This window comes from Mesoplodon mirus (assembly GCF_964341445.2).
Source record: "Mesoplodon mirus genome assembly, chromosome: 10".
Lineage (NCBI taxonomy): Eukaryota > Metazoa > Chordata > Mammalia > Artiodactyla > Ziphiidae > Mesoplodon > Mesoplodon mirus.
The window spans coordinates 79,979,406-79,994,261 of record NC_138986.1 but is presented as its reverse complement, the minus strand read 5'-3'; positions in this window follow the sequence as shown (position 1 = coordinate 79,994,261).

Below are 14,856 nucleotides of genomic sequence, written 5' to 3'. Positions count from 1 at the left end.
ATTGATATGTCTCTGTAAGGGAATCAAGTGTGTCTAGACTGGCATAAACATGGCAGCGAGAATCAGCTCAAACCCACTCTAAAAAGGAATGTCAAAAACAGAACAAAGAAACAGGGAAATTCTTTACAATTCCTTCAGGGTCTCTGATGCAACCTGGAATGACCCTATCTACAATGACAGCTGGATGTGGCATAAGGCTGGACACTTGGGACTGAGAGGATTGGTGAGATTGGGTGAGCAAATGCAGACCCTTTAAAGCAATAATGCATGGCACCCATTCCATGGGTCCCAGCTCTCCAGGTTGAAGGGAATATTACTACAGCTATAACGTGTACGGGAAACCTAGAGAATGGACACACTGTGAATACGAAACGTTTCTAAAACTCAACGAAGAGTCCCTCTCCTGGTGCTCCGGTTTGACTTTCCAACTGCTTTCCTATCAATCTCCCAACTTGGAGAGACAGCCCCTTTAAGCTCCTGGTTCGCACAGGTTGCCAATTTGGCAGAGGATGAAAGGGAAGAGGGAGAACCAATGAGAGAGTAGCTGTTAGGCATTTGGATGGGCACATGTCACTCTAATTTCCCGGCAGGAAGAAGAATTAACCAAAGTCTCAGCCACCCACCGGGAACCAGTATAGGTCCTGAACCAAAAGTTTGGAGTTGCGTTCAGCTCACAAAAAACGAGTTGAAAAATGGAGCTCAGGGGCACAGCAATTCACAAACTGGCAGAGTAATCAAGGCCAACTATCGTCCAAAAATCTGTTGAGGGAAGGCAACGAGGCGCACTTGAAAGCGAGGCAGAATAGCAGGAAACAGATTTCAAGAGGTACGTTGGAATCGCCTGTAAAGCACATGAAGAGGGGCACAACTTCGACAATGATGCACTTGGCCAAAAAGGGCGTATGCGTTTTCTCCTGAATATATTCAGGAGAAAACGCATACGCCCTTTTTGGCCAAGCAAGCAAGCGGGCAATGCAAATCTGCACTACAAAGAAGTATCACTTCCCACCGGTCAAAAGGGACATCCACAAAATGTGTAAAAACCAGAAAGGCAAGGCAGGCCCTGGAGAACAGGGAGCCTTGTTATGCTGATGGGCGGGATGTAAGTTGCCAACTGCCTCACTGGAGGAGTGCATTGTGTTCCCTAAAACAAGTAAACAACAGAGCTACAGAGCCAAGGGCACTTCCAGTCTAGGGAATATACCTTGGGAAAACTGAAAATCCATAAGACAGAGCCACCCCCAAATTGAGGGCTGCACTGCTTACAGGAACCTCAACCTGGGTACACCTGAAATATCCCAGGAAATATAAAAATGGTTCCAAACATTGTGGAACTTACGTACGATGGAATATCCCTCAGCCATGAAATCAATGTCCTAAGACCAGTAGCAGCAAAATGAGTGGATTCAGGTACGATGATTCTAAGTGAAAGAAATCACACAGGAAAAGAAACTTATCATAAGATATCACTTAGGAAGATCCAGTAAACATGGCTACACATGAACTGAGTTAGGCAAGAGAACAGAGTCTCACATTCAGAAAACACTCTTATGCCTGCTTAAGGGGGAAGGAGAGGGTGGGTGATGCATCAAACCAGAGTTTGATATAAGCACAGGTACCGTTCCAAAAACCAACTATGGAATAGACAAGACCTACACCTTCCTCAGTGAAAGGGACTCAAAACCCCATATTTCCCGCAGAGGAATAGATCTGACTAGTAAGAATCTTAAAACCTATGTATTGATATGTCTCCGTAAGGGAATCAAGTGTGTCTAGACTGGCATAAACATGGCAGCGAGAATCAGCTCAAACCCACTCTAAAAAGGAATTTCAAAAACAGAACAAAGAAACAGGGAAATTCTTTACAATTCCTTCAGGGTCTCTGATGCAACCTGGAATGACCCTATCTACAATGACAGCTGCATGTGGCATAAGGCTGGACACTTGGGACTGAGAGGATTGGTGAGATTGGGTGAGCAAATGCAGACCCTTTAAAGCAATAATGCATGGCACCCATTCCATGGGTCCCAGCTCTCCAGGTTGAAGGGAATATTACTACAGCTATAACATGTACGGGAAACCTAGAGAATGGACACACTGTGAATACGAAAGGTTTCTAAAACTCAACGAAGAGTCCCTCTCCTGGTGCTCCGGTTTGACTTTCCAACTGCTTTCCTATCAATCTCCCAACTTGGAGAGACAGCCCCTTTAAGCTCCTGGTTCGCACAGGTTGCCAATTTGGCAGAGGATGAAAGGGAAGAGGGAGAATCAATGAGAGAGTAGCTGTTAGGCATTTGGTTGGGCACATGTCACTCTAATTTCCTGGCAGGAAGAAGAATTAACCAAAGTCTCAGCCACCCACCGGGAACCAGTATAGGTCCTGAACCAAAAGTTTGGACTTGCGTTCAGCTCACAAAAAACGAGTTGAAAAATGGAGCTCAGGGGCACAGCAATTCACAAACTGGCAGAGTAATCAAGGCCAACTATCCTTCAAAAATCTGTTGAGGGAAGGCAACGAGGCGGACTTGAAAGCGAGGCAGAATAGCAGGAAACAGATTTCAAGAGGTACGTTGGAATCGCCTGTAAAGCACAGGAAGAGGGGCACAACTTCGACAATGATGTACTTGGCCAAAAAGGGTGTATGCGTTTTCTCCTGAATATATTCAGGAGAAAACGCATACGCCCTTTTTGGCCAAGCAAGCAAGCGGGCAATGCAAATCTGCACTACAAAGAAGTATCACTTCCCACAGGTCAAAAGGGACATCCACAAAATGTGTAAAAACCAGAAAGGCAAGGCAGGCCCTGGAGAACAGGGAGCCTTGTTATGCTGATGGGCGGGATGTAAGTTGCCAACTGCCTCACTGGAGGAGTGCATTGTGTTCCCTAAAACAAGTAAACAACAGAGCTACAGAGCCAAGGTCACCTCCAGTCTATGGAATATACATTGGGAAAACTGAAAATCCATAAGACAGAGCCACCCCCAAATTGAGGGCTGCACTGCTTACAGGAACCTCAACCTGGGTACACCTGAAATATCCCAGGAAATATAAAAATGGTTCCAAACAATGTGGAACTTACGTACGATGGAATATCCCTCAGCCATGAAATCAATGTCCTAAGACCAGTAGCAGCAAAATGAGTGGATTCAGGTACGATGATTCTAAGTGAAAGAAGTCACACAGGAAAAGAAACTTATCATAAGATATCACTTAGGAAGATCCTGTAAACATGGCTACACATGAACTGAGTTAGGCAAGAGAACAGAGTCTCACATTTAGAAAACCCTCCTATGCCTGCTTAAGGGGGAAGGAGAGGGGGGGTGATGCATCACACCAGAGTTTGATATAAGCACAGGTACTGTTCCAAAAACCAACTATGGAATAGACAAGACCTACACCTTCCTCAGTGAAAGGGACTCAAAACCCCATATTTCCCGCAGAGGAATAGATCTGACTAGTAAGAATCTTAAAACCTATGTATTGATATGTCTCCGTAAGGGAATCAAGTGTGTCTAGACTGGCATAAACATGGCAGCGAGAATCAGCTCAAACCCACTCTAAAAAGGAATTTCAAAAACAGAAAAAAGAAACAGGGAAATTCTTTACAATTCCTTCAGGGTCTCTGATGCAACCTGGAATGACCCTATCTACAATGACAGCTGGATGTGGCATAAGGCTGGACACTTGGGACTGAGAGGATTGGTGAGATTGGGTGAGCAAATGCAGACCCTTTAAAGCAATAATGCATGGCACCCATTCCATGGGTCCCAGCTCTCCAGGTTGAAGGGAATATTACTACAGCTATAACGTGTACGGGAAACCTAGAGAATGGACACACTGTGAATACGAAAGGTTTCTAAAACTCATCGAAGAGTCCCTCTCCTGGTGCTCCGGTTTGACTTTCCAACTGCTTTCCTATCAATCTCCCAACTTGGAGAGACAGCCCCTTTAAGCTCCTGGTTCGCACATGTTGCCAATTTGGCAGAGGATGAAAGGGAAGAGGGAGAACCAATGAGAGAGTAGCTGTTAGGCATTTGGATGGGCACATGTCACTCTAATTTCCTGGCAGGAAGAAGAATTAACCAAAGTCTCAGCCACCCACCGGGAACCAGTATAGGTCCTGATCCAAAAGTTTGGACTTGCGTTCAGCTCACAAAAAACGAGTTGAAAAATGGAGCTCAGGGGCACAGCAATTCACAAACTGGCAGAGTAATCAAGGCCAACTATCGTCCAAAAATCTGCTGAGGGAAGGCAACGAGGCGGACTTGAAAGCGAGGCAGAAGAGCAGGAAACAGATTTCAAGAGGTACATTGGAATCGCCTGTAAAGCACAGGAAGAGGGGCACAACTTCGACAATGATGCACTTGGCCAAAAAGAGCGTATGCGTTTTCTCCTGAATATATTTAGGAGAAAACGCATACGCTCTTTTTGGCCAAGCAAGCAAGCGGGCAATGCAAATCTGCACTACAAAGAAGTATCACTTCCCACCGGTCAAAAGGGACATCCACAAAATGTGTAAAAACCAGAAAGGCAAGACAGGCCCTGGAGAACAGGGAGCCTTGTTATGCTGATGGGCGGGATGTAAGTTGCCAACTGCCTCACTGGAGGAGTGCATTGTGTTCCCTAAAACAAGTAAACAACAGAGCTACAGAGCCAAGGGCACTTCCAGTCTAGGGAATATACCTTGGGAAAACTGAAAATCCATAAGACAGAGCCAGCCCCAAATTGAGGGCTGCACTGCTTACAGGAACCTCAACCTGGGTACACCTGAAATATCCCAGGAAATATAAAAATGGTTCCAAACATTGTGGAACTTACGTACGATGGAATATCCCTCAGCCATGAAATCAATGTCCTAAGACCAGTAGCAGCAAAATGAGTGGATTCAGGTACGATGATTCTAAGTGAAAGAAGTCACACAGGAAAAGAAACTTATCATAAGATATCACTTAGGAAGATCCTGTAAACATGGCTACACATGAACTGAGTTAGGCAAGAGAACAGAGTCTCACATTTAGAAAACCCTCCTATGCCTGCTTAAGGGGGAAGGAGAGGTGGGGTGATGCATCAAACCAGAGTTTGATATAAGCACAGGTACCGTTCCAAAAACCAACTATGGAATAGACAAGACCTACACCTTCCTCAGTGAAAGGGACTCAAAACCCCATATTTCCCGCAGAGGAATAGATCTGACTAGTAAGAATTTTAAAACCTATGTATTGATATGTCTCTGTAAGGGAATCAAGTGTGTCTAGACTGGCATAAACATGGCAGCGAGAATCAGCTCAAACCCACTCTAAAAAGGAATGTCAAAAACAGAACAAAGAAACAGGGAAATTCTTTACAATTCCTTCAGGGTCTCTGATGCAACCTGGAATGACCCTATCTACAATGACAGCTGGATGTGGCATAAGGCTGGACACTTGGGACTGAGAGGATTGGTGAGATTGGGTGAGCAAATGCAGACCCTTTAAAGCAATAATGCATGGCACCCATTCCATGGGTCCCAGCTCTCCAGGTTGAAGGGAATATTACTACAGCTATAACGTGTACGGGAAACCTAGAGAATGGACACACTGTGAATACGAAACGTTTCTAAAACTCAACGAAGAGTCCCTCTCCTGGTGCTCCTGTTTGACTTTCCAACTGCTTTCCTATCAATCTCCCAACTTGGAGAGACAGCCCCTTTAAGCTCCTGGTACGCACAGGTTGCCAATTTGGCAGAGGATGAAAGGGAAGAGGGAGAACCAATGAGAGAGTAGCTGTTAGGCATTTGGATGGGCACATGTCACTCTAATTTCCCGGCAGGAAGAAGAATTAACCAAAGTCTCAGCCACCCACCGGGAACCAGTATAGGTCCTGAACCAAAAGTTTGGAGTTGCGTTCAGCTCACAAAAAACGAGTTGAAAAATGGAGCTCAGGGGCACAGCAATTCACAAACTGGCAGAGTAATCAAGGCCAACTATCGTCCAAAAATCTGTTGAGGGAAGGCAACGAGGCGCACTTGAAAGCGAGGCAGAATAGCAGGAAACAGATTTCAAGAGGTACGTTGGAATCGCCTGTAAAGCACATGAAGAGGGGCACAACTTCGACAATGATGCACTTGGCCAAAAAGGGCGTATGCGTTTTCTCCTGAATATATTCAGGAGAAAACGCATACGCCCTTTTTGGCCAAGCAAGCAAGCGGGCAATGCAAATCTGCACTACAAAGAAGTATCACTTCCCACCGGTCAAAAGGGACATCCACAAAATGTGTAAAAACCAGAAAGGCAAGGCAGGCCCTGGAGAACAGGGAGCCTTGTTATGCTGATGGGCGGGATGTAAGTTGCCAACTGCCTCACTGGAGGAGTGCATTGTGTTCCCTAAAACAAGTAAACAACAGAGCTACAGAGCCAAGGGCACTTCCAGTCTAGGGAATATACCTTGGGAAAACTGAAAATCCATAAGACAGAGCCAGCCCCAAATTGAGGGCTGCACTGCTTACAGGAACCTCAACCTGGGTACACCTGAAATATCCCAGGAAATATAAAAATGGTTCCAAACATTGTGGAACTTACGTACGATGGAATATCCCTCAGCCATGAAATCAATGTCCTAAGACCAGTAGCAGCAAAATGAGTGGATTCAGGTACGATGATTCTAAGTGAAAGAAGTCACACAGGAAAAGAAACTTATCATAAGATATCACTTAGGAAGATCCTGTAAACATGGCTACACATGAACTGAGTTAGGCAAGAGAACAGAGTCTCACATTCAGAAAACACTCTTATGCCTGCTTAAGGGGGAAGGAGAGGGTGGGTGATGCATCAAACCAGAGTTTGATATAAGCACAGGTACCGTTCCAAAAACCAACTATGGAATAGACAAGACCTACACCTTCCTCAGTGAAAGGGACTCAAAACCCCATATTTCCCGCAGAGGAATAGATCTGAATAGTAAGAATCTTAAAACCTATGTATTGATATGTCTCCGTAAGGGAATCAAGTGTGTCTAGACTGGCATAAACATGGCAGCGAGAATCAGCTCAAACCCACTCTAAAAAGGAATTTCAAAAACAAAACAAAGAAACAGGGAAATTCTTTACAATTCCTTCAGGGTCTCTGATGCAACCTGGAATGACCCTATCTACAATGACAGCTGGATGTGGCATAAGGCTGGACACTTGGGACTGAGAGGATTGGTGAGATTGGGTGAGCAAATGCAGACCCTTTAAAGCAATAATGCATGGCACCCATTCCATGGGTCCCAGCTCTCCAGGTTGAAGGGAATATTACTACAGCTATAACATGTACGGGAATCCTAGAGAATGGACACACTGTGAATACGAAAGGTTTCTAAAACTCAACGAAGAGTCCCTCTCCTGGTGCTCCGGTTTGACTTTCCAACTGCTTTCCTATCAATCTCCCAACTTGGAGAGACAGCCCCTTTAAGCTCCTGGTTCGCACAGGTTGCCAATTTGGCAGAGGATGAAAGGGAAGAGGGAGAATCAATGAGAGAGTAGCTGTTAGGCATTTGGTTGGGCACATGTCACTCTAATTTCCTGGCAGGAAGAAGAATTAACCAAAGTCTCAGCCACCCACCGGGAACCAGTATAGGTCCTGAACCAAAAGTTTGGACTTGCGTTCAGCTCACAAAAAACGAGTTGAAAAATGGAGCTCAGGGGCACAGCAATTCACAAACTGGCAGAGTAATCAAGGCCAACTATCCTTCAAAAATCTGTTGAGGGAAGGCAACGAGGCGGACTTGAAAGCGAGGCAGAATAGCAGGAAACAGATTTCAATAGGTACGTTGGAATCGCCTGTAAAGCACAGGAAGAGGGGCACAACTTCGACAATGATGCACTTGGCCAAAAAGGGCGTATGCGTTTTCTCCTGAATATATTCAGGAGAAAACGCATACGCCCTTTTTGGCCAAGCAAGCAAGCGGGCAATGCAAATCTGCACTACAAAGAAGTATCACTTCCCACAGGTCAAAAGGGACATCCACAAAATGTGTAAAAACCAGAAAGGCAAGGCAGGCCCTGGAGAACAGGGAGCCTTGTTATGCTGATGGGCGGGATGTAAGTTGCCAACTGCCTCACTGGAGGAGTGCATTGTGTTCCCTAAAACAAGTAAACAACAGAGCTACAGAGCCAAGGTCACCTCCAGTCTATGGAATATACATTGGGAAAACTGAAAATCCATAAGACAGAGCCACCCCCAAATTGAGGGCTGCACTGCTTACAGGAACCTCAACCTGGGTACACCTGAAATATCCAAGGAAATATAAAAATGGATCCAAACAATGTGGAACTTACGTACGATGGAATATCCCTCAGCCATGAAATCAATGTCCTAAGACCAGTAGCAGCAAAATGAGTGGATTCAGGTACGATGATTCTAAGTGAAAGAAGTCACACAGGAAAAGAAACTTATCATAAGATATCACTTAGGAAGATCCTGTAAACATGGCTACACATGAACTGAGTTAGGCAAGAGAACAGAGTCTCACATTTAGAAAACCCTCCTATGCCTGCTTAAGGGGGAAGGAGAGGGGGGGTGATGCATCAAACCAGAGTTTGATATAAGCACAGGTACTGTTCCAAAAACCAACTATGGAATAGACAAGACCTACACCTTCCTCAGTGAAAGGGACTCAAAACCCCATATTTCCCGCAGAGGAATAGATCTGACTAGTAAGAATCTTAAAACCTATGTATTGATATGTCTCCGTAAGGGAATCAAGTGTGTCTAGACTGGCATAAACATGGCAGCGAGAATCAGCTCAAACCCACTCTAAAAAGGAATTTCAAAAACAGAAAAAAGAAACAGGGAAATTCTTTACAATTCCTTCAGGGTCTCTGATGCAACCTGGAATGACCCTATCTACAATGACAGCTGGATGTGGCATAAGGCTGGACACTTGGGACTGAGAGGATTGGTGAGATTGGGTGAGCAAATGCAGACCCTTTAAAGCAATAATGCATGGCACCCATTCCATGGGTCCCAGCTCTCCAGGTTGAAGGGAATATTACTACAGCTATAACGTGTACGGGAAACCTAGAGAATGGACACACTGTGAATACGAAAGGTTTCTAAAACTCAACGAAGAGTCCCTCTCCTGGTGCTCCGGTTTGACTTTCCAACTGCTTTCCTATCAATCTCCCAACTTGGAGAGACAGCCCCTTTAAGCTCCTGGTTCGCACATGTTGCCAATTTGGCAGAGGATGAAAGGGAAGAGGGAGAACCAATGAGAGAGTAGCTGTTAGGCATTTGGATGGGCACATGTCACTCTAATTTCCTGGCAGGAAGAAGAATTAACCAAAGTCTCAGCCACCCACCGGGAACCAGTATAGGTCCTGATCCAAAAGTTTGGACTTGCGTTCAGCTCACAAAAAACGAGTTGAAAAATGGAGCTCAGGGGCACAGCAATTCACAAACTGGCAGAGTAATCAAGGCCAACTATCGTCCAAAAATCTGCTGAGGGAAGGCAACGAGGCGGACTTGAAAGCGAGGCAGAAGAGCAGGAAACAGATTTCAAGAGGTACATTGGAATCGCCTGTAAAGCACAGGAAGAGGGGCACAACTTCGACAATGATGCACTTGGCCAAAAAGAGCGTATGCGTTTTCTCCTGAATATATTTAGGAGAAAACGCATACGCTCTTTTTGGCCAAGCAAGCAAGCGGGCAATGCAAATCTGCACTACAAAGAAGTATCACTTCCCACCGGTCAAAAGGGACATCCACAAAATGTGTAAAAACCAGAAAGGCAAGACAGGCCCTGGAGAACAGGGAGCCTTGTTATGCTGATGGGCGGGATGTAAGTTGCCAACTGCCTCACTGGAGGAGTGCATTGTGTTCCCTAAAACAAGTAAACAACAGAGCTACAGAGCCAAGGGCACTTCCAGTCTAGGGAATATACCTTGGGAAAACTGAAAATCCATAAGACAGAGCCAGCCCCAAATTGAGGGCTGCACTGCTTACAGGAACCTCAACCTGGGTACACCTGAAATATCCCAGGAAATATAAAAATGGTTCCAAACATTGTGGAACTTACGTACGATGGAATATCCCTCAGCCATGAAATCAATGTCCTAAGACCAGTAGCAGCAAAATGAGTGGATTCAGGTACGATGATTCTAAGTGAAAGAAGTCACACAGGAAAAGAAACTTATCATAAGATATCACTTAGGAAGATCCTGTAAACATGGCTACACATGAACTGAGTTAGGCAAGAGAACAGAGTCTCACATTCAGAAAACACTCTTATGCCTGCTTAAAGGGGAAGGAGAGGAGGGGTGATGCATCAAACCAGAGTTTGATATAAGCACAGGTACCGTTCCAAAAACCAACTATGGAATAGACAAGACCTACACCTTCCTCAGTGAAAGGGACTCAAAACCCCATATTTCCCGCAGAGGAATAGATCTGACTAGTAAGAATCTTAAAACCTATGTATTGATATGTCTCCGTAAGGGAATCAAGTGTGTCTAGACTGGCATAAACATGGCAGCGAGAATCAGCTCAAACCCACTCTAAAAAGGAATTTCAAAAACAGAACAAAGAAACAGGGAAATTCTTTACAATTCCTTCAGGGTCTCTGATGCAACCTGGAATGACCCTATCTACAATGACAGCTGGATGTGGCATAAGGCTGGACACTTGGGACTGAGAGGATTGGTGAGATTGGGTGAGCAAATGCAGACCCTTTAAAGCAATAATGCATGGCACCCATTCCATGGGTCCCAGCTCTCCAGGTTGAAGGGAATATTACTACAGCTATAACATGTATGGGAAACCTAGAGAATGGACACACTGTGAATACGAAAGGTTTCTAAAACTCAACGAAGAGTCCCTCTCCTGGTGCTCCGGTTTGACTTTCCAACTGCTTTCCTATCAATCTCCCAACTTGGAGAGACAGCCCCTTTAAGCTCCTGGTTCGCACAGGTTGCCAATTTGGCAGAGGATGAAAGGGAAGAGGGAGAATCAATGAGAGAGTAGCTGTTAGGCATTTGGTTGGGCACATGTCACTCTAATTTCCTGGCAGGAAGAAGAATTAACCAAAGTCTCAGCCACCCACCGGGAACCAGTATAGGTCCTGAACCAAAAGTTTGGACTTGCGTTCAGCTCACAAAAAACGAGTTGAAAAATGGAGCTCAGGGGCACAGCAATTCACAAACTGGCAGAGTAATCAAGGCCAACTATCCTTCAAAAATCTGTTGAGGGAAGGCAACGAGGCGGACTTGAAAGCGAGGCAGAATAGCAGGAAACAGATTTCAAGAGGTACGTTGGAATCGCCTGTAAAGCACAGGAAGAGGGGCACAACTTCGACAATGATGCACTTGGCCAAAAAGGGCGTATGCGTTTTCTCCTGAATATATTCAGGAGAAAACGCATACGCCCTTTTTGGCCAAGCAAGCAAGCGGGCAATGCAAATCTGCACTACAAAGAAGTATCACTTCCCACAGGTCAAAAGGGACATCCACAAAATGTGTAAAAACCAGAAAGGCAAGGCAGGCCCTGGAGAACAGGGAGCCTTGTTATGCTGATGGGCGGGATGTAAGTTGCCAACTGCCTCACTGGAGGAGTGCATTGTGTTCCCTAAAACAAGTAAACAACAGAGCTACAGAGCCAAGGTCACCTCCAGTCTATGGAATATACATTGGGAAAACTGAAAATCCATAAGACAGAGCCACCCCCAAATTGAGGGCTGCACTGCTTACAGGAACCTCAACCTGGGTACACCTGAAATATCCCAGGAAATATAAAAATGGTTCCAAACAATGTGGAAATTACGTACGATGGAATATCCCTCAGCCATGAAATCAATGTCCTAAGACCAGTAGCAGCAAAATGAGTGGATTCAGGTACGATGATTCTAAGTGAAAGAAGTCACACAGGAAAAGAAACTTATCATAAGATATCACTTAGGAAGATCCTGTAAACATGGCTACACATGAACTGAGTTAGGCAAGAGAACAGAGTCTCACATTTAGAAAACACTCCTATGCCTGCTTAAGGGGGAAGGAGAGGGGGGGTGATGCATCAAACCAGAGTTTGATATAAGCACAGGTACCGTTCCAAAAACCAACTATGGAATAGACAAGACCTACACCTTCCTCAGTGAAAGGGACTCAAAACCCCATATTTCCCGCAGAGGAATAGATCTGACTAGTAAGAATCTTAAAACCTATGTATTGATATGTCTCCGTAAGGGAATCAAGTGTGTCTAGACTGGCATAAACATGGCAGCGAGAATCAGCTCAAACCCACTCTAAAAAGGAATTTCAAAAACAGAACAAAGAAACAGGGAAATTCTTTACAATTCCTTCAGGGTCTCTGATGCAACCTGGAATGACCCTATCTACAATGACAGCTGGATGTGGCATAAGGCTGGACACTTGGGACTGAGAGGATTGGTGAGATTGGGTGAGCAAATGCAGACCCTTTAAAGCAATAATGCATGGCACCCATTCCATGGGTCCCAGCTCTCCAGGTTGAAGGGAATATTACTACAGCTATAACATGTATGGGAAACCTAGAGAATGGACACACTGTGAATACGAAAGGTTTCTAAAACTCAACGAAGAGTCCCTCTCCTGGTGCTCCGGTTTGACTTTCCAACTGCTTTCCTATCAATCTCCCAACTTGGAGAGACAGCCCCTTTAAGCTCCTGGTTCGCACAGGTTGCCAATTTGGCAGAGGATGAAAGGGAAGAGGGAGAATCAATGAGAGAGTAGCTGTTAGGCATTTGGTTGGGCACATGTCACTCTAATTTCCTGGCAGGAAGAAGAATTAACCAAAGTCTCAGCCACCCACCGGGAACCAGTATAGGTCCTGAACCAAAAGTTTGGACTTGCGTTCAGCTCACAAAAAACGAGTTGAAAAATGGAGCTCAGGGGCACAGCAATTCACAAACTGGCAGAGTAATCAAGGCCAACTATCCTTCAAAAATCTGTTGAGGGAAGGCAACGAGGCGGACTTGAAAGCGAGGCAGAATAGCAGGAAACAGATTTCAAGAGGTACGTTGGAATCGCCTGTAAAGCACAGGAAGAGGGGCACAACTTCGACAATGATGCACTTGGCCAAAAAGGGCGTATGCGTTTTCTCCTGAATATATTCAGGAGAAAACGCATATGCCCTTTTTGGCCAAGCAAGCAAGCAGGCAATGCAAATCTGCACTACAAAGAAGTATCACTTCCCACAGGTCAAAAGGGACATCCACAAAATGTGTAAAAACCAGAAAGGCAAGGCAGGCCCTGGAGAACAGGGAGCCTTGTTATGCTGATGGGCGGGATGTAAGTTGCCAACTGCCTCACTGGAGGAGTGCATTGTGTTCCCTAAAACAAGTAAACAACAGAGCTACAGAGCCAAGGTCACCTCCAGTCTATGGAATATACATTGGGAAAACTGAAAATCCATAAGACAGAGCCACCCCCAAATTGAGGGCTGCACTGCTTACAGGAACCTCAACCTGGGTACACCTGAAATATCCCAGGAAATATAAAAATGGTTCCAAACAATGTGGAAATTACGTACGATGGAATATCCCTCAGCCATGAAATCAATGTCCTAAGACCAGTAGCAGCAAAATGAGTGGATTCAGGTACGATGATTCTAAGTGAAAGAAGTCACACAGGAAAAGAAACTTATCATAAGATATCACTTAGGAAGATCCTGTAAACATGGCTACACATGAACTGAGTTAGGCAAGAGAACAGAGTCTCACATTTAGAAAACACTCCTATGCCTGCTTAAGGGGGAAGGAGAGGGGGGGTGATGCATCAAACCAGAGTTTGATATAAGCACAGGTACTGTTCCAAAAACCAACTATGGAATAGACAAGACCTACACCTTCCTCAGTGAAAGGGACTCAAAACCCCATATTTCCCGCAGAGGAATAGATCTGACTAGTAAGAATCTTAAAACCTATGTATTGATATGTCTCCGTAAGGGAATCAAGTGTGTCTAGACTGGCATAAACATGGCAGCGAGAATCAGCTCAAACCCACTCTAAAAAGGAATTTCAAAAACAGAACAAAGAAACAGGGAAATTCTTTACAATTCCTTCAGGGTCTCTGATGCAACCTGGAATGACCCTATCTACAATGACAGCTGGATGTGGCATAAGGCTGGACACTTGGGACTGAGAGGATTGGTGAGATTGGGTGAGCAAATGCAGACCCTTTAAAGCAATAATGCATGGCACCCATTCCATGGGTCCCAGCTCTCCAGGTTGAAGGGAATATTACTACAGCTATAACGTGTACGGGAAACCTAGAGAATGGACACACTGTGAATACGAAAGGTTTCTAAAACTCAACGAAGAGTCCCTCTCCTGGTGCTCCGGTTTGACTTTCCAACTGCTTTCCTATCAATCTCCCAACTTGGAGAGACAGCCCCTTTAAGCTCCTGGTTCGCACATGTTGCCAATTTGGCAGAGGATGAAAGGGAAGAGGGAGAACCAATGAGAGAGTAGCTGTTAGGCATTTGGATGGGCACATGTCACTCTAATTTCCTGGCAGGAAGAAGAATTAACCAAAGTCTCAGCCACCCACCGGGAACCAGTATAGGTCCTGATCCAAAAGTTTGGACTTGCGTTCAGCTCACAAAAAACGAGTTGAAAAATGGAGCTCAGGGGCACAGCAATTCACAAACTGGCAGAGTAATCAAGGCCAACTATCGTCCAAAAATCTGCTGAGGGAAGGCAACGAGGCGGACTTGAAAGCGAGGCAGAAGAGCAGGAAACAGATTTCAAGAGGTACATTGGAATCGCCTGTAAAGCACAGGAAGAGGGGCACAACTTCGACAATGATGCACTTGGCCAAAAAGAGCGTATGCGTTTTCTCCTGAATATATTCAGGAGAAAACACATACGC